The 24,712-nt window shown below is 38.4% G+C and overlaps 1 long non-coding RNA gene and 1 pseudogene across 1 annotated transcript; one reads left to right on the forward strand and one right to left on the reverse strand.

Moving 5' to 3' along the window:
- The first annotated feature begins 164 nt into the window (after window positions 1-164).
- LOC125344527 lies at window positions 165-19,622 on the forward strand. The gene is made up of 3 exons (XR_007209578.1): window positions 165-175; window positions 13,856-13,862; window positions 19,385-19,622. It is a non-coding gene; the product is annotated as an uncharacterized LOC125344527 (long non-coding RNA).
- Window positions 19,623-20,078: 456 nt separating this feature from the next.
- Window positions 20,079-21,125, reverse strand: LOC125344530 (annotated as a pseudogene).
- Between the last annotated feature and the right edge of the window lie 3,587 nt (window positions 21,126-24,712).

Raw genomic sequence — 24,712 nt, forward strand, 5'->3', positions numbered from 1 at the left:
ATTGTCTCCTGGATGTCTGTTTTAAAAGAGCCATTTTCCTATATACAGAGAGTTAATGAAAGTTGTGTACTTCTATCCCCCATTAGTTTATATAATTTAAAATATTTACCGGATTATATGTGACTTAAGATAGTTAATTTTACTGTTACATTACAGTTTACACTTAAAAAATTTAGTACCTGATTCATTAAATTGATACCCAAAACAATTGTAACAAGAGTACACTTAGCAGTGTGCCCCAGAATTATAACCATGAGATTTTAGAGATAGCATATTTGCCTTTTTAATACATCCAAATTGCAAACCTGTACAGAAATCGAGTTATATCAGATAAATAAACTTTTAACTCTCCTTTAAGATATTCCAATTTTAATCCATCCTAAGGGGTAGTTTTTAGAAGTATCAGTCAAATCATACATTTTACCATGAGGTTTCCAATGTTTACCTGAAAACAAAAGAAATAAAAGAAAGGCCTCCATTGGCCTGTCCTATAGAATGGGCCTATCTCCATCCTACTCCTTCGAACTTGATGAACTGCCTTGGGGCAGCTTGCCCTTTCTCACTATGAATGGACGCCACCCTACGGCTGTCCCATCACGTGGATCAGCTAAACTGCACTTTTGTCAGTTTACCCCTCACTACTGAGGATAGGTTCAAGGGCCCATGCTAAGTTCTTATTTATTTATTTATTTATTTATTTTTAACCATGAATTAAAGAATTTTTAACTATAGTTCCTTTTAAAATAAAGTAATAATCCTTTAAAGCTTTTGGTAATGCCCAAACTCGATGATCTTTTGAAGTTTAAAGTTTAACCTATTTTTACATCATACGTTTTTAATCTTGAACACATTCACACCCACATACATTTGTGTGCGCACACACACACATACATACATTCACATATGTAAGTATTTATGTAAAAAGAACTTTAAAGCAGTCAAAACAACTATCAGCCGTACATTTTTTAGTGGCAAGAGATGTATTTTCCAATCTTACTCTTGTAATGACCAAAACTTAAAACAAAACCTTTAATGAATGATTTTAGCATTGTTTAGTCTTATTCACTAGGGCCTATTAGTTTTAGCAAAGTATCTTAGCATGCTAAACACCTTTTAGCTGAAGATAACTGGGTTGGGGTCCCCTGGAGTATTACTGAGTCCACCTAGCACTTGACTCTTAGTGTTTACTCTCAGGCTAAGATTAGCCGGCTGTTTGAACTCGGTTCTTAGCAGCCTGCACTTTTTTTTGTCTTCTTGCAGGAGACACAGTACCTAGTAAATGTTTTGCCCATAGACATGTAAATGGACAACAGAAATATGGGAAACAAAAGTTTATGTTTAAAACTGGTACCAATCTCAAAGACAAAACTAGTCAAGACAAAACAGGACATAGAAACATAGGCTTTTACGCCTTGGGTGGCATGTCCAGCGTCCACAAGCTGCCAGCCAGAGTGATGGAAAGTCCATAGGGCCTTGAAAATTCTCAGGGGGATCCTCCCCAGTGGAGATTTCCATCCCCTGGCAATCAACCTGCCAAGGCCGCCCACCAGAGGACTTTTTTCCCAATTTAGCACTCCACATGAAACACTAATCAAACAAGGACAAAGACACATGAAACATGTAGCGCAGGTGCAAATTAAAAGTGCAATTGCAGTAAAAATTCTCTTGAGAAGTAAAAGAAAAATCACTAGTCCTTCCCCAATTCCAGGCTGATGGACTAAAACAGGGAGTGTCAGCTCCCCTGCTAGTGCCTGGTTGTAGAGAAAAGATGATGGGGAAGCCTCCTTCACTGGAAGGGAGCCATGAAACAGCCCTGTATTACAGCTGTCCTAAATTAAGTGAATCTGGTCAATATCTTGATAATGACAGGCTGTGCCACACCTCCGGTTGGAGGGGGTTCATTGACAGGAAAAGTTTGATAGCAAGAGAGAGAAGCAGAACTATAGGACTTAGATTAATTAAAGTAAAAGTGGGCTCCGCGGCCACAATTATTTGTTTTTTTACTTTCACCTTCCTGACTGCCCCTGACAGCATCTGTAGCACTTTGACTGCACTGCTGAGGTGCCTAAATTAGCATCATTCTCTGAAGGAGCATATGTAGAGGCCAAAGGCTTATTTGATGTTAATTTTTCTTTAACAAAACTGACAGGAGATAGTTCAGGTGTTGCCATGTCTTTTAGCTCCTGCCCAATTTGAGTTTTTACCTCCCCGGACAAATTATAAGCCTTCATAGCTTTTTCCACATCAGCCTCTGGCTCAGCAGCTGATGTTATAATAGCATCAGGAGACATCATGCTCACGGCTGCATGTATTAATGCCCAAACAGACCAAAATGTAACTGGAACCTTGTCTCCACACCGATATTCATTTTCCATATTATTCTCTACTCATTCCCAGACTTCTCAATCTAAAATATCTCCCTCTGGGAACCATAGATTATACTCCACTACCTGTACACACTCATCTCTTTGTGAACACGAGACCATAGCTCCGTCCCGTTTCAATACATGGTGGATAAAATTAGAAAATGGAATTGGTTTAGCTTGTCCCATAACCCCTAATTTTTTAAGAATTAGGAGCTCACCACACAGATCCCTTGTCTCCTGTGAATTAAAAATATCTCTCACCTCACTCGAGAGCTCAGCAATTCTGCAATCTCCTGTGGATCAATTGTCAGGTCCCTGGGTCCGGACGCCAGATGTTGAACCTGGGTAACTGCAGTCGAAATCAGGACACGGGGGATGCAAGGCGAGTGAACCAATGCATACTTTATTCCAAAAGGGCCAGAGTTTATATAGGGTAAAAGATCAATACAGCATGACATTTGTCTCAAATACAAAAGTGGAGGAAATTTCCTACTGTGAGGGCAGGAACTTGATACAAATGCCTTTCTAATTGCAGGGGGTAGTGACTACAAAGATTAGCCACTGAAGAAGTATGTGGAAGGTAGGTTCTGAAGGATGGGAGGCCATTTTTCTCTGAGACATTGGGAAGGACCAAGATAGACTAGCTACATCAGACTCTTCATTTAAGTTAACTAAACTCCTAACAAGTAATTATGATATCCCTAACCTAAATAGCTATGCAAACAGGTCGGGGCACCCTTTAACCTTAACATTGTGTAGCAACTCTCATGGGAATCAGAACTAGGAAAAACTCCCTAAGAAATAGGGAAAAAAAGATTTCACAGCAATTAAGCCTCTTATATCTGTGTAGAAGTGCTTTGTATTTTACCTAGATAGCTTGTCCAGGTAAGTAGAAGCTTAACATTCTAGAACAGTGACAGTCTCTATAGTGGTAAAAATGGGATAGTCCATGGTTGATATTACCCCCATTTGGCTTACACACCTCTATGGGATCTGATAACGGCTCAAATATAAATTGGAAGTACAATGTTGCTTACAAGCCCCAAAGTTCTGACCAGGTAAGAACATTAAGTAGGACTCTAAAAGAAAAAAAAAAACCTGAACAAAATATAATTTTGAAACTGGCGCAAAATAGACCACTCTGCTCCATATGCACCATGTTAGGAAGGGTTTTCACCTTTAAAAATCATGTATGATGGATGACCTCCCACACTTCTTAGATTTCAGGAGAAATTCTACTTCTAAACTAGAAGTAGACCTTCATAACAAATGCTTTGCCTACATACCTACAGGCTTTGCAGTCTACCTATCAAGCTATCCTCAAGGGGGTTGTTGATGCACTGCCAGTTGCTTCCTCCATTTCTGTACATTCCTTCCATGCCAGAGATTCAATGTCACTCAAAAAATTTGCTTCCCAGGGACATAGTCCAACCTGGAAGGGACCATAAACTATCATCTTGACCACCACCATTGCACTAAAGGTCAAAGGCATTCCATAATGGCTACATCATTTCCAGCTCAAGAAAAAGAAACAGAATGAAAATTCCAGGGCTCTTAGGAACCCTTAAAGCTAAGACTTTTGCATATCTAATTACTCTTTTGGGAACTTCACTAGTAACTGGAAACCCCATAAATCAGTAATGGAAAAACTGAGAAATGACATTACTGAGTTCTTTAAATACTCAAAGCCAGGGTAAAACAGTTACCCTAAATAAAGACTTATGCTCTCTTTTCTGAGACATCATCTATACAGGACCTAGAAAGGTTGGAGAAGAGGTTTGAATAGATGGAAATGGAGGGAATGTGCTTGTGACTAATCAAAGTTATGTATATAAAATTACAATAAAATGAAATTTCATATTGTAAAAGATATGTTTGTCAAAGTACAAAACTATCAGTCATACATATTTCTTCCCATGCTGGGTATGTAAAACATTCACTTCCATTGAGGGGAACCATGAGGATAGAGACATCCCTCAGAGTTTTAAACAGACCTCCACCTCTTCCTCCTGGGTCCTTGAAATCTAGGAGAAGTTAGACCCTAGTTGGGGTATGTCAATATCAACTAGGACGTACTTACTGTCACTTGAGTACCCTTCCACTACTTTTCAATTTGCAATAATACAATTGTAGTAAATTATAGATTTACAGCATTTTATAAAGTATAAATGGGTAACCAGTTGTGTCTCCTCCCTTATGTGAAAGCATGTTCCCACTCTGCATTTCAGATTATAGTCTACCCTTCAGCTTCCTGATTCCTGTAGAAGAGAGTCCAATCTGTATCAGTACTACTGAGACAGAGTTCTCATGTCAACTGCAGTTAGATCTGAGGCACTTGTGAAAGGGGTCAGAAACCTGTGAAAGTATTCACTCAGCCACTTATAATGGCTACTTAAAAATCTGTCACTTGAGAGCCAAGTAGATTATTTAGCTAAAAAAGTCCTGCAGAATTGAAGTGGCCTGAATCTTCTCTTTCTCCAACAAGGGGGGTCTATATCTGGTTGTGGCAAAAGTTAATTTTATGCAAAAAAATCAGAGGTCATAAGGAATTCTCTAATTATGCAGTGAAAAAAATACGGAACAAAACAGGAAAAGGAATTGGTAAGGGAGAAGATGCTTCCAAAGTTGGTTTCATTGGTCATCTTAGATAATTTACACACATCTGGGCCATTCTAGATCAACGTGGCTCTGTTACTATTGGCCATTACATGTGGGACTCGTAAAAGCTGAGTGTTGTTGAAGTAAATTGGATTATTGGAGTCTAATTTGGGGAGTCTATCACCATGTTTAGCCACCAGTATTTGAGGATGACAAAAACTTATCATGTGCCTTAATTTTGGCGTCTTGTGCTTTTTTGCTGATTCTGATACAAAATGGAGACATTCCTGTTGGTTCAATCACCCAGCTTTTATGAGGCATGTAGTTGGTGTTGTTTATCAACTGTGAATTTATTAAAGAGTTTTGTAATTCCCATATGCCCTGATTGCTGCAGGTTAAGTTACAATAAGTCTGGGATTGCAGCTGAGGAGATGCTTCTCTGTGATCCTTCCTCACCCTATATGAGGCTGCTTCTCCCTTGGAAGAGCTGCTTCTCTCTTGGTGAAAGTTCTACCTCCTAGGAGGAGCTTAGTCATCCTAGGCACATTTGTGTATTCCACAAGAGAGGCATGATGCAAAGGTATCAGGTTCCTTTACCATCCTCAAACCTTAATGCTGGTCTTGGCATCTTGATGGAGGAAAATGGTAGAGAAGCAGCAGATTCCTATTTAAGTTGTCTCCAAAAATCCAGTTTTACTATTCTTGAGAAAGTTCCACACCTAGAAACATATTAAGTAAGTCATGATAGTATAGAGATTCTGGCCAAGAAGGAAAAACCTAGGCAGCTGGCTTTAGGAAAGAGTTTTGAGTTCCTGGGGGCTTTCCATCACCACTCTGGCACAACCTTGGTGATAAGGAGAGAAATCCTTCAGACTGGTGGCAGAGAGACGCAGATAACAGGCAGATTGTGGATGGCCTATAAATTCAGATAAAGCATAAATATCCCCTCAAAAGACATTCACTTTTGCCACAGAACAACATTGGAAAGGTAGCACTTCACCTATCACCTGAGAAAAAAATTTCATCTTTGACTCTGGCATAGACCTGCCAGAGCAGATAGGAGATAAATCAGGGCAGGAAAAGCAAGGGTAATTGAGGCTATCTTTCAAAGGGGCAAAGGAATCTGAGGAGTAAAAACAAGTTTGGCCCAGGGGAAGTTCTCTAGACTAGGTGGGAGAAATTTCTCCTGGATGCATAGTGTTAGCCTTAGAAAAATACAGCTAGAGGCCACTCCACCCCACTGCCAATCTACAGGAGTTTTAAAAAATCAAAGAAAAAACAGATAGCAACTCTTGGCTGGATGAAAGAGCACCTTAGCAAAGAGACCGGAAGAAACCACGCTGATAGACCAGCATCCCCTGTTACAGAGGGCACTCAACTCCTACCTGCAAGCTTCGGGGATCAAACAACACTAGAAATAAACTAGCCTGGTAGGAATAGCTTAGTAGAACTGGCCACAGCAAACTGGAATTCAAACTAGCCAAGCCTCAGGAAAACAAAAGATCACAAGATAACCAAAGGTTACATTAAAAACTGGAAAGAAGACACAGAACAGACACAAGACCACCCAAACAAAGAAGACTTCAACAACTATAACTCTCTAGCTTTTGTCTGATTTTTTCATTTTATTTCTTTTTTATTTTTAAATTTGAATCTTTTTTTAACTTGCTTTTCATGTTCTCCCCACCTTTTCCTTCTTCTTTGTTTTTATTCTCTCTTTTGTATTTTTAATTTTTATTCTTTTTTATCACTTCACTTTATTTTTTAACTCAGATATTTTACATTTTTATATTATTTTTCTTCCTAATCCTTACGTCAATAGACAACAGCATTAAATAGGCTTCCTTCCCCATTGAGTACAAAATATTCAGATATCAGATACCAGAAACCTTTACATCTCAAGCTCAGTACTCTCAAATTTAGCAATATTCTTCCATACCTACATAGTTCTTCATTTGTTTGATTTTGTTTTTAATTTTTTAAGTTTTCTATTTCCTTTTCATTATTACCATTGGGGATTTTTGCTGTTGTTTTGACCATTTTCATATTGGTTTTCTTATTTTTTTAAATACTCTTTTCCACTTTTTCATTTCACTGATATTAAATTGAAATAATCATCTCACTGTTCCTTTTACTTCCTTCATTTTGCTACCCTTAACATCATCTCTTCCTAAATTTACTTCTAGGACCTCTATACTCGATTGATCCTTGGTTATTGTCAAGCTAGATAGAGGGTATCTTTGTTCAAACTGAGTGAGTCAAAGTGGTTCATAGAATAATCCTATCAGTCTAGATAGAAATAAATGTAAGAAAAGATTGTTCATGGTTATAAGCACATATAACCCAACTGCTAAATACAGGACTGATGGCTGGTTTTATCTTAAAAGTGTATGCCCTGGGGACACTACATCTGTTTTTACATACAAAAAAAGGAGTGACAGAGTTTCCCTGTCAATGATCATGAATCTGTATGATCTGTACAATCAGACTTGGTCAGGTTTGATTCAGGACATAAATCATGTTCTGGTGTGTTTTGGATTTACTTTCCTATCCAAATGGACAGAAGAAATACAAGCAAAATGGGAAGTCATGGATTCTCCACCCCCACTCAACATAACCAGGAATCAGAGCAGTCATTCAGAGACCTAGAGGACAGTCCTCAAAATGCTCTAACAAACTGCTATAAAAAATGATAAATGAAAAGTTTGAATTGCTTCAGACAAGTTTTCTAGAGTGTGAGGAGACAAACCAAAGGTCAATACGTGGGCATGAGGAGACTAACCAATGATTAATATGAGAAAGAGATGTATCCAACTAAAAATTAATAGGGAAACATGTCTTCAACAAACAGAAAGCTAAATGAACTCCAACAGAAGGCAAAAGAGTCCTATGAAAGGAAAGCCACTCAGCTAAAAGATTTGCAAGACAGCACTCAGTACCAAATTAGTGAAGTAAAGAAGTCTATACAAGATCTAAAAGAAAACAATAGCAGAGAGGTGGAAGCCATCAAGAAAGAATAATTGGAAGAAAGGGAGATTAAAAAAATACATAGCTTAGAAATAGACTGGATAATGAAGAGAATTGAGTCTCAGGAATTGAGGTTAGCCTGGACTTTATGAAAAAAGAACAAAAGATTAATACAAAACCAAGCCAAAAATCAAGAGAGACAGTTTCAGGAGCTCCAATATATAACCAGAAAGCACAAATTAAGACTAATACGTATTGAGAACCTACAAAAGGAAGTTAATGGAATAGGCATTTTGTTTAACAGAATAGTAGCCAAGAAGTTCTCAAATATCCAGAATAAGCCCATTCAGATACACAAAGCTTTTAGAACCCCAAACAAACCAGACCAGAATACAACATTGAGTTGATGCATTGTAATCTGGAGATGATAAGCAGAGACCAAGGAAAGGATGCTTAAAGCTGCCAGGGAGAAAAGAACAATTACTGCATATAAAGGAATGACTCCAGATTTCTCAGCAGAAACAATGAAAGCAAGGAGAACCTGCAGTGGGGTATGCTATACCCTAAAGAACTACCAACCAAGAATACTGTAACTCAGCCAAACATCCATAGCCGAAGGTCAAGTATTTTACCTTCTACAGCAATGAAAACTTGAAACAATATATCTCCACTGAACCAGAATTACAGAAAATCCTCTAAAGTGTCCTACTCATTGCAAATCAACAGGATCACAATACTGGCATAGAAATAAACCATAAATAGAAAACAGGTTATTAGAGTAAGAAATGGGAAGAAATGGCACAAAAATCATATGGTAATGGAAGGTACAAACACTTCTCAGTACTATCTTTCAATATTAATTGATTTTACTCTCAAATTAAATGACATAGACTAAAAATTTGGATCAAAAAATCAAGATCCATTTTTCTGCTTCCTTAAAAAGACACATCTTGCCAACAAAGACAACACACCACTGTCAACTCCGGACAGATCAACATGCCAAAAACAGAACAAAGAAACCTCAGATCTAAACAATTACATAGACCATTTAAAGTGAACTAACACCTACAGAATATTCCACCTAGCAACACCAGAATATAAAATCGTTTGAGCAGCACATGGAATATTCTTCAAAATAGATCATATTTTAGGGCTTAAAGAAAACTGTACAAATTCAGAAATATTGAAATAATTCCCTGCATTCTCTCAGACCACAGTGGAATGAAATTAGAGCTCAAAACAAAAAGCCACCAGCAAAAATCCAGCATCATGTGGAGATCAAACAACACATTGCTGAACTGCCAGTGGATCATCAAAGAAATCAAAACGGAAGTTCAAATGCTTACGGCATTTAGCCAAAATCAGTATATAAAATACCAGCTCCTTTGGGACATAGCAAAGGCTGTACTCAGAAGAAAATATATAGGTCTTAGCACCTACATCAACCAACTGGAGAAATCCCAATTCAACAAGTTAACAGAGCAACTAAGGATTCTTGAAAAGGAGCAATAAGCCAAACTCCAACAAATAGGAAGGAGCAAATAATTAAAATTAAATCCAATTTAAATCACTTACAGTCTAAAAAAACAGAGAGAGTAAAAAAAAACCAAGGAGTTTGTTCTTTAAAAATAATAAAACAAAAAGGCCAAATCTTAGCAAAAGAACCACAGAACTCCCAAATAAACAAAATCAGAGATGACACTAGGAACATCATCACAGAAACAACCAAGATCCAGATTAAAATGCAATATTTTGCAAAACTTTGTGCTAATAAATTTGAGAATCTGGAAGTAATAACAGATGAATTCATAGCAAAAACTGGTATGCCCAAACTTAAGATTTAAAATAGAAACTGAAATAAAAGATCTTAGGAAAACAAGAGTCCTTATGGATTCAGCCCAGAATTCTATAAGGCCTTCAAAACAGAACTCATGCAATAGTTCCCAAATTCTTCAATAAAATGGAAAGTGAAAATTTGCTACCAAATACATTATATGATGCCAGTATACCCTTATCCCCACACCAGACCAGGTGCTCATCAAGGAAAGATAAATTTAAACCCATTTCTTTGATGAACATCAATGAAAAACTTCTCAAAATTCTGGTCAATTAACTTCAACAAGTCATAAAAGTCATGCACTATGATCAATGTGTATTCATCCAGGGATGCAAAGCTGGTTCAATATACACATCAATTAAACTAATTCACCACATCAATATGAATGAAGTCAAGGATCAAATGATTATTTCTTAATACTTGAAAAAAAAAGATTTTGATAAAATCCAGCCACTCTTTGATGATGAAAGCTTTGGAGGAACTAGGATTCCAGGGAACATTCCTGAATATAATGAAGGCTGTCTACAAAAAACCTACAGCTAGCATTATACTTACTGGTGAAAAGTTAAAGCCATTTCCTCTAAAATCAGGAGCAAGACAAGGATGTCCTCTCTGCACCTCTTCAACATGGTACTAGAAGTCCTAGCCAGAGCAATAAGTAAATAGGCAAATATAAAGCAAATCCAAATAGAAAAAGATGATGTTAAACTCTCTTTACACATGACATGATCCTGTATGTAAAGAACCCCCTAGACTCAGATTCCCAAGTTGGTTGAGCTGATTTGAAGCTTTGGCAAAGTAGCCAGTTATAAAATGAATCCTCAATAATTGCTCTCTGTATGCCAACAATTTGAAGACTGAGGCTGAAATCAGGAAAGCAACACATTTTGCAATAGTCTTACAAAAACATACAATTCTTAGGAATATCCTTAACCCAAGAAGTGAAAGAACTCTATGCTAAGAATTTTAATCACCTGAAAAAATGAAGTTAAACCAGGATTAAGGAAATGGAAAATCCTCCCATGCTCATGGATTGCTAGAATTAACATTTTGAAAATGGCAACATTGTCAAAGGCAATATATCTACCATTTCAATGCAATACCCCTCAATAACCCAACACCATTTTTAATGAAAACAGGCAGCAGTCCAGAAATTCATAGGGGAAAATAAAAGATCCCAGATAGCAAAAACAATCTTAAGCAGAAATAACAGTGCTGAAGGAATTCCAATACCAAATTTCATAAAGCTATGCTAATAAAAACATGTTGGTATTGGCAAAAGAACAAGCCTGAGGACCAATGGAATAAAACTGAAGACCCAGAAATAAACCCTCAGAACTATAGCCACTTAATCTTTGATAAAGGTGCTAAAAAGTAGGATAGAAAGACATCCTCTTCAACAAAGCTGGCAAAACTGGTTCACCAACTATAACTAACTACAACTACTAGATCTTTATATGTCATTGTTCAACAGAATATATTCCAAATGAATCAAAGACCTCAAGGTAGAATCAGATAACCTGAAAATACTGCAAGAAGGAATAGGAGAAACACTTGGGCTTTTTGGCACCGGAAGAAATGTTAATAAAGACCCATAAACACAATAAAGTAAAGAAAAGTTGGGCAAATGGGATTGCACCAAACAGCAGAGCTTCTGCTTAGAAAAGGACAAATTTGCAAGATAAGAAGAAAGCCCACAAATTGGGAGAAGATCTTTACTACCCATACAGCAGACAAAGGCCTCCTATCTAAAATATATGTAGAATTCAAAAAATTAAATTCCTCTAGAACCAATCCTCTGAGAACCAACTGCCCCCTCAACAAATGGATAAAGACCTCAAAAGAGACTTCTCTAAAGAAAAAGTGAGAATGGCCAAGAGACACATGAAGAAGTGCTCAACATGTCTCTGACATTTTGCTCATGGTTAGATTTCTAATATTGTTCCACAGTTCCACTTTTTCCTGTTTCCTGATTAACTGAAATAGGAGTCCCAAAGAATTTCCAGCCTAAGCTGGCTTGCATTCATCAGAATCCAGAGTGGCTACTGTGTGAGGCACTGGTGGCTGCCCTAGAATTATTGTTGATTTAAAAAAAATCCCTGCTTCCTCACCATACTTTGAAAGTAAGCTGCCCTCATTTCCTCCTGGAAAATCTGTCACTACATGTGAAATCTCTACCTCCTCACAGTATTCACAGCAGAGTACAAACTTCTTGACAGTGGTCAAAGAAACTTGTGAAAGCTCCCATGTCTCCAGAGGGCCCTGAGTTGCTGACGACCCTAGTCAGGGGTTAACCTGAGCTCAAATTTGGCCCTGCAAGCAAATTACTCATTGAAAAAAAGGAGAAAAAAGGTGAGATGAGCAGGTACATTTTGTTTTCCTTTAATGTCTAGTTGACTGGATTTGTGTGAGGCAGCTTCTAAACTTCTAAACTCAGGCAGGAATTTCTAAACAACCAGGCATGAGCCAGTGAACATTGTTGTCTTTGGTGGCTCCTTGATTTGTGGCCACTCTTTTTTCTTGAGGAAAATTATAAATAAAATTCACTAGATTAAATTATTAAATAGAAAATTAACTAGATTCAATAATTAAGTTCTGGCTGGGTAGTGGTAGAGTGCTTGCCTTGGGTGCTTGAATCCCTGGGTTTGATTCCTCAGAAACAGGTATATAGAAAAAGCCAGAAGTGGCTCAAATAATGGAGTGCTAGCCTTGAGCAAAAAGAAGTCAGGGACAGTGCTCAGGCTCTGAGTTAAAGCCCTAGAATTGGCAAAAAAAAAAAATTAGAGCAGAAAACACTTGGGGCTGGGGAAATGACATGGTCACAAATAGGAATAGTAGCTTCACAGGTAGATTAACAACCTGTTTGGCAGCCATATTGGCCTGGTGATTTCTCTGAACCATAGTCCTGGGGCTTCGACTCAGGGCCTGAGCACTGTCCTGGCTTCTTTTTGCTCAAAGCTAGCACTCTGCCACTTGAGCCACAGCGCCACTTCTGGCAGTTTTCTATATATGTTGTGCTGAGGAATTCCCATCTCCCTTCTACATCTTTTTGCAGTAATTGCAACGTTGCAGGTCTGATGTTGAGGTGTCTGATCTACTTTGAGGTGATTTTAGTGCATGGCGACAAAGGGGGATCCACCTCTAGTTTTCTGCATCTAGATACCTAGTTTTACCAGGACCAACTTATAAGAACCTGCCTTTTTCCCACTGTCTATACTTGGCTACCCAGTCAAATATCAGGTAACTCTAAGTACTTTTATGTCTGAGTCTTCTAGTCTGTTCCAGTGACCTCCAGGTCTCCTTTTGGGGCAACAGCATGATGTTTTTGTTAGTAGAGCTCTTTAGTAGAGCTTCAGGTGTGAAATTGTGATACCCATATTGCCATTTTTTGCCTAGAATTGCTTTAGCTATTTGTGGTCTTTGCTGTTCCACATGAATTTTTAATTTGTATTGTCTATCTCGGTAAAGAACTACTTTCAGGATTTGATGAGGATTGCATTGTATTTCTAGATAATTTTTAACGGTACATGGGGATTGCATTAAATTTATAGGTCATTTATGGCCATTTTCCACTACTAGTGGTTACCTCTTCAAGAATATTCTAGCGCTTTCCATTTACTGATGTGGACTTTGATTCTTTTCTTCAAAGTCTTAGAGTTTTTGTTATAAAAGTGTTTTGCTTACTTAATTAGGTTTTTTTTCCAGATAAGTTGCTTGGTTACTTGGTTTCACTTTGTTTATTGAGGGAATTGCAATGGAGTTGTTTTCCTGATTTCCATATTTGCTTGTATATGTTTGGTGTACAGTCTACTGATTTATTTATGGATTCATGTATTGAGTGAGTTTAGCAAACAGATAAGCAATGCTATAATAGGCAAATACAAACATTATTAGGATTTTAGATTTTTTAAGAGTAAGGTCTTATTCATTAAGAATAAAATACTTTATTTTCCTGAATATTGTTATTTTCCTGGATTTCAACAAAACATAATAAAGTAGTCACAATAAGGCAAAATTTATGTAGTTAATACACGATTACAATGTTTTGATGTCTTGGAGGGGGTAGGAAGTATGCAACATAGCTTAGTTTTTTTGTTTTCAAATTTTATTATCAAACTGATGTACAGAGAGGTTACAGTTTCATACATTAGGCACTGGATACATTTCTTGTAATGTCCCTCATTCCCCGCTCCCTCCTCCCCTTTCCTTTCCCCCCATGAGGTGTTCAGTTCACTTACACCAAACAGTTTTGCAAGTATTGCTTTTGTAGTTGTTTGCCTTTTTTTACCCTGTGTCTCTCGATTTTGGTATTCCCTTTCAATTTCCTAGTTCTAATACCAGTATAGATGGTTTCCAATATACTCAGATAAGATTACAGAGATAGTGTAGATACAACCACAGGAAGGTGATACAAGAACATCATCAATAGTAGAAGCTACAGATTCATTTCACTTAGCATCTTATGTGATCATAAGGGTATAACTATTAGGCTCTTGTGATCCTCTGCTGTAACTTGCCTAAACCTGTGCTAACTATTCCGAATAAGGGATACCATAGAGTCTATGTTTCTTTGGGTCTGGCTCACTTCATTTAGTGTAAGTTTTTCCAAGTCCTTCCATTTCCTTACAAATGGGGCAATGTCATTCTTTCTGATAGAGGCATAAAATTCCATTGTGTATATGTACCACATTTTCCTGATCCATTCGTCTACTGAGGGGCATCTGGGTTGGTTCCAGATTCTAGCTATGAAAAATTGAGTTTAAATATTTTTAAAGGAATTTACCATTATAAAGTAACATTTAAATTTGATACAATAAACTATATTTTATCTAGAAAATAAAACTTTATTCTTGAGTTATATTGCTGAATTACACTAGTTTTAATGTTATGCTTTAATTATATACCTAATTCGAAAGATTTTGAATATAGAAATTAAGAAATCAGATCACAGTCATCTGACCAAAGTAAAAGTAAAACACATTTTCAGCATCCTCTATGAAGTCCCAAGCTTTATGAATAAAGTTAAAATACTGGTTATTCTAAGGGTTTTTCCCATTACATTTTTGTTTATCACAAATACAAAATGGGATCAGAATACACCAATTTCAAAGTCTCTATACAACTACTGTAAAATGACTGTTGAGGATAATACTCATTCTCAGTACCACATCAAGGTTAATCATTAAGATCAGTGAAGCTGACTGGAGGAGAAGCTCAACTGTAGAATGCTACACAGGAGCAAAATTTGTGAAGGGATTCTTTTATATCAGTTATTGACAAATTAAAGAATATCTTAATGTTTTCAATACCAGGTGACATCTGAACAAAAAGCAGTGAAATCTAACTTATCCAAACCACAGGAGCAAATCCAAAGCAATGTCTGGTGAATGTGGATGGTTCTTTCACCATAGTTTTCTGGCTTGATAATAGGTAAATAATCTTCCTAGAATGAACAGATTTTAATATATCCCAGACTATTTCCCCTAGAAACCAATGAGCTAGGTAAGTGATCGTACCCTCCAAATCAGAATTGCCTGCCAAGTATGGATTCAACAGTGTGCAGAGTTTGTTAGTAAATCTTTACTTCAATTCTTGACAACTTCAAAAAAAGAAAAGGATTTGTAAAATGTTAATATTTACTGGTAAAAATGGTGAAAATACACCCTCTTTCAGTCTATACTATAATAAAACAAAATGAGTGACAAAGTATGCTAGGCCTCACCATGCTATATGTGCACTATATATGAAGAGTTGTTATATATGTGCTACATAAAAAGGAGTAATGATAGAAAGAAACTGCTTTTATCTTTTCATGGTACTGCATACATTTTTGAAATAAAATTCTAAGAAACATCCTTTACTGATTTTTATGACAGGGCCCTCTGGTAGCAATGTATTGAGGGTGCCTCCCTACAATTTCTACAATACAATGGCTCCTATTTTAGGTTGACAAATATCTCAAGATCAGTTTTTTCTCCCTCAAGCCAAAGGCCAGAGATGATGAGGCTATTATGCTAGTTCCCCAATCCTTTGTCAACGGAGGTTTTAAGGCATTCAGTACTCTGACCACAAAAAACCTGGGTATGTTTTAAAATATTAGAACTATTACAAAGCACAAAATTAAGTGCATTGTAAGAAACTAAATGTGTCGATACATAGGATTTAGTGTTAAAAGAGGTGATGGTCAAGTATGTTTATTTTATGCAGAGGAAATTAGAACTATGCCTAAATGATTACATGACAGCCTTTTTTACTGAGGTTAAATATCCAGCACAACTGAAAGGCTTTTTGGATTAAATGAGGAAAAATATTAGAACATAATAAAATCTATACATGTGGATGAATGGGGGATTGTTTACGTTTTACCTAAGCACTTAGGTTTTAACTAAACTAGTTTACATAGCTAAACTAGTTTTGTGTATGTACTATAATGAGTAAAGTTTTCCCTATATGAGATCATATAAAATTTAGCAAATAACCATTCATTTCTTTAATACGTAAATAGGTAATGCTAAAAAAGTTTTCAAGGATCAAAAACTTTCAGTATTTGTTTAGTTTTTTCTTTCTTACAGTGAAAAGGTAAACATTAACCAAGATTATCTGCTATACCACAAAATCTGGGCTGAGATACTGGTTTCACCCTGCAAGAGAATCAAAGTTGGCTGGAAGAAAATCCTATCATTTGCTGAACACCAGCTCTCAGCAGCAAGTACTGAATAATTTTAGTATTAAAGGTTTTTATATGAAATCAGTAATTGTCAGGGATGGTTGTGCCTTTAAGAGGGGACGGCCTAGTTAGCCCATCCCGCCTCTTTCAGGCTCCAACCAGAAGAGAAGCCCCCGCCCCTGGGGGCGAGCATGAGACCCCAGAGGCCCAGTTCTTGATAACAAAGGAATCTACTTTTGGTATTAGTCAAATATGGGAACACTGAGCACAGCTGGTTCCTGTGCCAATTAGTCCCTGACACCAAATATATTAGCTAACCTAATATTGGCTCAGTGGATAGGATTATGTCTCTAACTCAGTCTGCATTCTAGGGGTAAACATGACTAAGACTGTACACTGTGCCCATTTCTATTTCAAATATTAGTCCTTCCATTTCAATATGTGTCTGCTGTTTGGCTCAGGATCATCTTGTTTCTAGATGATCAAATCCCTTCCATCTAGTCTTCTATAGCCAAGAAAATCCTAGACATTACTAGCACCCATGTAGAAGATAAAAAATAGGAATAAAAAAAGAGAGAGAAAGCTAACAACAAAAGATTTCATCACAAGTTTACCAAAGATAGGCCAGGCTTGGTGGTATATGCCTGTAATCCCAATACTTGGGAGGCAGAGACAGGAAGATTACCAGTGAAGGACAATCTGAGCTACATAAAGAATTCTAGGCCAACCTGTGTAGCAAGACCCTGTCTCAAATACACACAATTCAGAACAAAGTTAGGCTGGGGCTGCCTCTCCATGGAAGAGGATTTTCCCTGCATGATCAGAGGCTTGGTTTCATCTCTCGCACCCCTCCCAAACAGTAAGAGCAGACGCACACCACTCCCACATTTCAAAAATCAACAAAGATCTATTATAAATGTTGTGTTGACAGAACACTCGCTATTAGTATACAGCAACATTATATGACAAAGGTTAGAAATCATGTCTGCTCCTGCTGAGCCAGCCGGCAGTGAACGGGAATCCTGACTTGAGGGTGGCGAGGATTAAGGAAAAGGAAAAATACAAGACGAGAAAAAAGACAAGAGGCAAAGATGGGGTACGGGAGGTCTGAATCTCGAGATTGAGACTCAAGACTGCAGCGCAGTTTATTCTCAACTCCTAGTTTATATGCAGTTTTGGAACCAGGGAATAGCATAGGGTTGTAAAAATTCCAGAACACAAAGAGGCTAGGAAGTTTGCAACATGTGATTACAGTAAACACAAGGTAACAAAGCAATTCCGGATAGTGGCTGTGGACAAATATCTTTGCATTTAGCATATCCTGGTGGTAACAGCCCAGCCAGAGGTGGTAATGAACCTAGCTGCAAGTTTGGCTCCCGACATCTTGGCGACATCGGCACAGCCAGAAGTCAGGATGAGCTTAGCTGCTAGCTCGGCTCCCGACATCTGCTCATATGTATTTCTATTAAAGATCAAGCAGTATACTTCCTTCATGGGAAGCTGGAAGGAGCTATGTAGGGCTAAGTGCTATATTTACCTACCTATTTATTTTACAAAAACTAATTCTTATATGATTATTCAAACTGTTAATTAGGATAAGCTGACAATCCATGAAGAAGTAGAAGCTATTGAGTCTCACTGCAATCCTAGCTACTTAAGAGGCTGAGATCCAGAGGAATACAGTGTGGAACCAAAATAGGCAGACAAAGGTCCACAAGACCCCACCTCAGAAACTGTACCCCTCTGTACATCACTTTAATAAGGAATTTTTAAAAAAGACTCCACCTCCAATTAATCAGTAAAAAGTCAGACTTCAGTCTTGCTCAAACAGATAAGCAACACTCAGATGAATAAGCATGAGGTCCTCAGTCCAATCTCACAACCTCAGAAATAATGTTATTTAGAAGCATTTACACCAGAAAAAACCTTGATGCTACCAATTTGTATGATTAGCATTTTAGGTTTGGCATAGGCACTGCCTACTGAACTTTACCTTTCGTGATTTCAGTCTGCAGCTTGCTGTGGCTCAGTGGAAGATTTAAGCAAAGACTCTGTTCCTTGTATTTTTACAATATACAATATAATCATTACTTCTATAGATACAGACAGAACATTTCTAAATAATAAAATAATAATCTTTACTACACTTTAACAAGGAGAAGGTAAGGGGACTCACTATAGCAGCATCTCACAACTGCTCTCATGAAATTCTCATGTTTCATGAATGAACCTACAAACACACACACAAACCCTGAATTACCTCTGACATTCTAAAATAAAAAAAAAGTAAGGAAATCTAACATACATAAATATCATTATAATACAAAACAGTGAGTCATAAGAGGTCACCTGGCATTCTAATGTAATCTAACCTGTACATTCTGCATGTATTATGTAATTATCTAATGATTATACATGTGTTGGTATACTTTTCATGAACTTACAGTGTACGATTGTTAAATTCTATTGCACATTAAACTAGCTAATAAAAATTCAAAAAATTATTCTACACTTTAAAGATGGTATAAACGTAGTACCTTTTACTACTTACCAATGCTTTAGTTTCAAAATGTTCCAGTGTTAGACTTGTTTTAGACACTGTATGAATGTAATTTCCTGGCTTTCAACTTTGCCCCTCTTGTCTTGTTTATCTAACCACCTTAGTTTTCTGGAAATGTTTCAAAGGTACAGTTTAGTGTATAACACAGGCAAAGGGGTCATATTTGATTGTTAGAATTTGTAAGCTTTCTTACTCACAAATTAGTGTGTCCTCTACAATTTTCTGTCAAAATATACTATTCTGCCTTATGAAAAACAGATTAAGATTGTGATTTCCCATAAAGTGACTTGTTTGAGCAGGATCACTGTGGCAATGTACTTGTAAACTGACATGTAGATTGAAACCTCTTTGAACAACTACTTAAAGATAGTTTCAGAAAAAAAATTAAGAGGGATCACTGCTATGTTGAAACCAAAACATGAGTTAAGATTGGCATGGGCTTGGTGTGATTCACTGAGTTGTTAAAGCACATTTTAAAGGGTCCTGCATAATGTCAGGTGCTAGGTTGCTCTGGCATTATTTCTTGCATAAAAATCCATGTCACTGGAATGATTAAAGCACTTTAACAATCATTGCTAGGGTGTACAGATTAATAATCATAAAGAACAAAACAAATACAAAGTTCCAATGTCCTATATAAAAGTTATATTCTTTAATGGTTATTTGGTCAGAAAGGCTTAATGAAGTCCTATGCAACTACCTGTGGGCTCATATGAATAGGTCTGTCATATAAAAACAGGGGTAATGTATATAAGGAGAAGGCTTCTTCTGTGTTATAGTACTCAACTCACTGCCAAAGGCAGTTCTGTAATAATCACACCCTTGATGACTCCTCACTTATGTCAGCAGCAGCAGCAGCAGCAGCAGCAGCAGCAGCCGCTGGTCCATGGCTGCTGAGAATGTACCATCCTGTTGTGAATACTGCAAACTGCCATTCGGAGTGAAGTCTAAGCATGGAACTGGATTCATTCTTGCTGGACAGGCAGTTGGAATATGAACTCTTCTATCCCGTACTTTCCTTGATGAGGGCAACAAGGTTTCTAGTCAATTTCAAGCTGTCTCTCAGAAGCCCCTCGATTGTGCTCAACCAAGGAGAACTTAGTGCATTCGGTGTGCGCTCCGCTGGCTTCATCCTCGGAGTGGGACTCGCTCTGGGATGTGGAGCTGTGCGAGGCAGAGCTGCAGGGGGAGGAGCACTCAGGAGAGCACAAGTAGTGCATGAGCGGAAGGCGGTACTTCCCACAGAAGTCCACGAACGTGATCTGCCTGACACAGCAGTCAAAGTCGACTCCTCCACAGTTTGGGTTTGGGCAATTGCTAGCTGAACTCAAGTATCTAAGAAGATTCTCAGGAAGATCACAGGGGACGTCAGCGAAATATTGCGGACCTCAGTGGTCCATGCAGCCAATTCCAGGAGAGGGGGAGGGGCATAGGTTAAATCCCTAACAAAACGAACAACCAATGGATTTCCTGGTGAACACAGCTCCTCCAAATGAATAAGAGTGAGGATCTTCCGAGACAGGCATGTCAGCAAGCTACTGGGAAGACTGAGGGAACGAAGGGAATGCAACTGGGAACGCTGAGGAGGCACACTTTGGATTTTGTTGTCACGCAATACCAAGTAGTTCAGACAAGGCAGATTTGCTCATTCTGGTGGGACTCCTTGGATGAAGTTTCCTTCAAGATATAAACACGCTAAACTCTGCAAGTTCTCGATCTCGGCCCGGATGCTCTGCAGCCGATTGCCGCCCAGGCTGAGGGTGTGCAGCGTGCAGCCCCAGCAGCTTTGGCAGCAGCTCCTGGAAGCCATGGCTGCTGAGGTTGAGCACCTGGAGGCTGCGGCAGGGCGGAGAGCGCGCCAGGCCCTTGGGCAGCGTGCCGGGCCCTCCGAGCCGGTTGTGGCAGGCCAGCAGCATGCGCAGGCCGCTCAGCGCCAGCAGATCGGGCCGAGGGGCAGCGACGCCAGACGGCTGTGGGGCAGCCGCCGTCATCGCAGCGCCTCCAGGAGCCGCGCTGACCCTCGCCGCGCGCCTCCAGCTCGGACTCCATCCTCTCGGTGGAATCGCTGAGGCGGAACCAGTTCAGTTCGGCCTCTCCGGTTGAGGCCACCGCCACTCCGGCCTCCTCCATCCTGGAGGCCAGGCCAGGCCCCGAGCCGCGCCTTGCCTGACCACCCGCGGCCCCGCCACCTCCCTTCCTCCCAGTCCATTGATCTGTGTGAGGTAATTGTTAACTTCCTATTTATTTATTTATTTGGGCCTTGAACTCAGGGCCTGAGCACTGTTTCTGGCTTCTTTGTGCTCAAGGCTAGCACTCTGCCACTTGAGCCACAGCACTACTTCTGGGCATTTTTGTATATGTAGTGCTGGGGAATTGAACCCAGGGTTTCATGTATAGGAGGCAAACACTCTTGCCACTAGGCCATAATCCCAGCATTTTGTAACCAGTTACTTTAACAAAGTTTTCAGTCAACTCTAGGAGCTTGGAGATGGAGTCCTTTGTTTCCTCTAGGAGCTTTTCCTTTAGATACCATGCATCAGATTATGTGCAATAGGGATGTTGATTTCTGCTTCCTTATGTGAATCAGAATTATATCTTTTTCTTGTCTTATTGCTCTGGCTAGCATTTCCAGATCTTCACTGAAAAGAAGTAGAGAGAATGGGTAACCTTGACTTGTCGCTGATTTTAGAGCAAATTGTTTTAGTCCATAACCATCTAGAATGGCATTTGCTGTGGTTTTATAACATATGGGCTTTATTATTTTTTATTATGTTCTTTCTATTAATGATGTTGGATTTTTTTTTAGAAGGGATTTCTCCACATCTACTGAGATGATCCACATGGGCTATTTTTTAAGCAAATGGGATACTGGAGCTGTAGTTTTACCTATAACTCTCTTCCATGGCATTATACATTGTGAGGCAACCTGATGGAGCATGTCATACTTTGTACTCCACACAGTTATTTGTTCATTATGACTACATTCATTAACTTGAAAAAACAAAGGACACTTTAAAATTCCTATTTAAGGGGAATTTTATTCTTCCCACCATATTTCCCTCTTCCCATATGTCTCAAAGGTTCAATTGGACCCTAATTAACCTCACTGCTTTTTCAGTGTGTGTAGCAGCTACCACTTCTGATACCATAGCTGATCTTAAGCATTCCAAAGCTCTAGGCAGGTAGAATCTGATCTATAAAGGAAAAAAGGGCCACAGAAGTTTTCCCAGAATTTTTTTTTAACTTTTCTCAGTTACGGGGCTTGAACTCCACAGAGCCACTTCTGCTTTTCTTGTGGTTAATTAGACATAAGGGTCTCATGGGCTTTCCTGCCCAGACTAGCTTCAAGCCATGATCCTATCTCACTGTCCAGATTAGCAAGGATTGCAGGTGTGTGATACAGGAGAGTAGCCAGTTTTTTTTTTCTTCTTTTGAAAATTCTGACTACATACAGAAAAAAAATTCTAAGGAGGCTAGATGGGTGAGAATGATCTGCTGAATGGCTTTGAGATGCCAGGAGGCTTTCTTTGAGAGACAACAACCTCAAACTGATTCTGGTATTGCAAAAACGTAACTCTTGGGCTGGGGATATAGCCTAGTGGCAAGAGTGCCTGCCTCGGATACACGAGGCCCTAGGTTCGATTCCCCAGTACCACATATACAGAAAATGGCCAGAAGCGGTGCTGTGGCTCAAGTGGCAGAGTGCTAGCCTTGAGCGGGAAGAAGCCAGGGACAGTGCTCAGGCCCTGAGTCCAAGGCCCAGGACTGGCCAAAAAAAAAAAAAAAAAAAACAAACGTAACTCTTGAACTTTATACTTCTTCTAAACATGACCTGAAGCTAGTGGAAGAACTTCTAAATTGTTTTCTCTGATGTCCTCCACAGGAACTGGGAAAGTTTACCCGTTTTTCCCACCCAACAACTGAATGAGCTTCAAAGCCTATGCATATTGGTTCTTAAGGAACTGCAAAGCAAACTCTTATCTTAACCCTAAATCTCAGCTCTCTGCCATAAAATCTGCATCTGTAGATTATTAATTAGGGAAATAATTGTTTTTATTATTTCAATCTTCAAGAATGACTGGTCTTTCCTGATAATTTCCATGTCATTTCTTAGGTCCTGTATGGACTTCTTTACTTCATTAACTTCATTAATTTGGTTTTGAATGTTGTCTCTCAAATCTTTAAGATGGGTAGCTATCTTTTCATTTGACTCTTGAAGTTCATTTATCTTTCTATTTGTGGAGGCCATGAAATTCTCCATTAATTTTTTTAAAGTTTTTATTATAAAACTGATGTACAGAGAGGTTACATTTTCATACGTTTGGCATTGGATACATTTCTTGTACTGTTTGTTACCTTGTCCCTCATACCTCCCTCCCCCCTTCCCCTTTCCCCCCCTGACGTGTTCAGTTCGCTTATACCATACAGTTTTGCAAGTATTGCTTTTGTTGTTGTTTCTCTTAATTTACCCTTTGTCTCTCAATTTTGGTATTCCCTCTCAATTTCCTAATTCTAATTCAGTATACACGATTTCCAATATACTCAGATAAGATTACAGAGATAGTGTAGATACAATCCAAGAAGGTGATACAAGAACATCAACAGTATAAACTACAGATACACATGGATGTTGAAAGTAGTTACAACTGTGATATAACAATCATTTCCATAAAATGGAGTTCATTTCACTTAGCATCATCTTATGTGATCATAAGGGTATTGCTATTGGGCTCTTGTGATCCTCTGCTGTGGCTTGTCTAATCCTGTGCTAATTATTCCCATAAGGGAGACCATAGAGTCCATGTTTCTTTGGGTCTGGCTCACTTCACTTAGTATTATTTTTTTCCAAGTCCTTCCATTTTCTCCATTAATTTTTGCTTTGCTTCCTCACGCTCTAGAATAATTGACTGAAGAGATTCAAACTTTTCATTTATCATGTTTATCAGTAGACTTTGTAGAGAATTTTGGGAGTTCTCTTCTATGTCTTTAATTGACTGCTCTGCTTCCTGCTTGTTTTGAGTGGGGGCTCATTGTTTACCATCTTTCTTGTGTTTCTTCTGCCCATTTGGATTGGGAATGCCAGTCTACCAGCACCTGTGAGCACCGTTTAAGACCCAAAGCAGACCTTACCAGGCACGGTTGTGTAAATCTTTGAAGTTCACAATTAAATACACATACCTTTTATACCTGTGTATAAAATTAGATTAGGCATTCCTAAAGAATACAATTTCAATATAACAACCAATCCTGAGCCCTGTATTCAGTAGTTACTTATTTACTGTTACAACCCTATGAGCAATTCTTGTTCTTATATGAAGTTCCTTTTGTACTGGCTTTCTCTATGAACCACTTTGTTTCACTTGAATTAAAGCGGGGATACCCTCTATCCAATAATCAGGCATCAATGGGATCTGGAGGACCTAGTAGTAAGTCAGGAGGGTAAGTTAGAGGTAATAAGATACTACAGTAAAAATGTATCGGGGTGGGGGTGATGATTTTGGTTTAGTTTCAGTGACAGGGAAATGTGGAGGAGAGTATAATCAGTAGAAACAACAAGGTTAAAATGGTAGACAGTGGAGACTTAGCAGTAAAGAGTGGAGATGTTATTCATAGGAAAGTAATTTTTAAAGAAAGAGTATACATGGAGAGAAAAAGAGAATACTGGAAGACAGATGCACATAACTGAGAAAAGTTATTTAAAAAATAAAATAAAAAGG

The sequence above is a fragment of the Perognathus longimembris genome, unplaced genomic scaffold (assembly GCF_023159225.1).
Source record: "Perognathus longimembris pacificus isolate PPM17 unplaced genomic scaffold, ASM2315922v1 HiC_scaffold_144, whole genome shotgun sequence".
NCBI lineage: Eukaryota > Metazoa > Chordata > Mammalia > Rodentia > Heteromyidae > Perognathus > Perognathus longimembris.